The sequence below is a fragment of the Larimichthys crocea genome, chromosome VIII (genome assembly GCF_000972845.2).
Source record: "Larimichthys crocea isolate SSNF chromosome VIII, L_crocea_2.0, whole genome shotgun sequence".
NCBI lineage: Eukaryota > Metazoa > Chordata > Actinopteri > Sciaenidae > Larimichthys > Larimichthys crocea.
In genome coordinates, this window is record NC_040018.1 from 28,365,369 (window position 1) to 28,367,288 (window position 1,920).

A 1,920-nucleotide genomic window follows, 5' to 3' on the forward strand; every position below is an offset into this window, starting at 1 on the left:
GGTGAGAGATCGAGACCACTGGGCCTGTGGTACTATTATTTTTATTTAACACAGAGAAGCAAATTTCTGGCTGTTCATATCAGCACATGGGGTTTGAGGACTTGCTCAAAGTAAAACACATGGCCACTAAAAACTTGAAATTATCAGATAGCCCAGATGGTCAGAAAACCATATAAATGGTGTTTTAGCATCATGTTTAACAATGCCCCCTGTATGATGAGTCACACAGATCAGTATCACGCTGATGCCGGTGCTCCGGAGAAGGCTTAATAATCACTCACCACTGTAACTGAGTCTGCAAAATCCTGGTGACAATCCTCCTTTTTTGCCTTTTTCCTTCTTGACTAAAGCTTTTGTTTTGTGGTCACAAAACAAGAGACTTTGTTTTAGTATATCTGTTTTTATTGCAATTGGATGGTGTCTGGACAAGCACATGGCTTGGCACTGGAGGAAGAATTCTTCAAATGAACACCAAGACAGTAACCGATGCAGAAAGTTGTAAGACAATGGAACGATAAGGGAATCTAAACAAATCTTTGGTTCACTAAAACAATTTATTCATTATGACAGGATTTTTGTGGAGATTTGAGGATCAGTTCAGGCAGTCAACACAAGAATCATCAGTGTCAATCACCCACAGACTGAGGTCCAGAAAAACATAAAGGTATGGCCAAATATGTCCACAATGAATTGCATTGTTAATTTCTTTTGCAATAACAATGCATGCTGGGATGGGACAGAATCCACTGTCTTTACCGGCAAGCCAGAGGAGCTTGCTGTATGGTACAGTAAATAATTCTTCAAATCCTATTTTCTTGTATTTTATGAGATTATGAGAAGATTGCTGAAAGAACACCAACATGGTACAAGGTGAGGATGAGGGTATGAGGGCAGGCTTACACACGTACTGTTTCTGTTTGTGTTGTCCCTGTAGCTATAGAAGAACAGTATAAAAACCTCATAAACATCATACTCAATGGCCAGCCAACTGTAAAGGGGGTTAACCACATGGAGGAGCGGTCAGTTGGGGAGGGACGAACTGAGCTAAGCACAATATGACCAATACACATGGATCAACTCAACTCTTAAACTATCACAAACTTACTTCAGCACAACCCAGCACATTGCAAGTATTTTGCTGGGGCATATAGGTGCCATTTCTTATGTATGCCCAAATTGAACCAGCAGAAATAAAAAACAAACCTCCCAAGATCATGAAATAAGAAGACAGTCAGCCCTCTGCAAATTCTCTGGCATCTCTTCCCTTCTATCCTTCAAGCCTCCTTATGGACACTTTGCCACCTCTGCAGTCTACCACTCCTCACTACTACTTCCAGTTCTGGAAAGGTACTGCCATCCTGACACTGGTTCTTTGTACACATTAGTTAAATGACTATGGAACAGCATCAAACCAACAGAAGCCACTTAATCCGTGGACAGGCATCCCGTTATACTGTCACTGACTAATGGGAAACCAGAGCATCCTCTTGGATGGACTGATGTGAAGGTATGTCTGCCTGGAAAGAATGGCCAATACCCATGCTTGTCCTTTGTCCTCAACCACTGGTATTCTCATTGTGCTGGGATTGTTGATTGGATTTTTAGTGGGATTTTGCAGGGACCATGTTGCTATCTTCCTTGGATCATATGTTCTCCTTTACCAGAGGGTCAGACTTCTTGGAAAAGGCAGCTCAAGACATAGACTTGTTCCATGTTCCAATACCACAATAATGTCTGTACACCAAAGTAGGACGCACTTGGCTTGCCACCAAAACATCAAATTTTGTGATGATCTCCACCAAGCAAAAGGTGTAAAAAGAGCTTCTGGATGCAATGTAGAAAACCTTCATCTTTAGCATGGGTTTCTCTGTATCATCCCCAGAAATGGAAAAAACATTTTCTGTGTGGTTTACAGAAAAC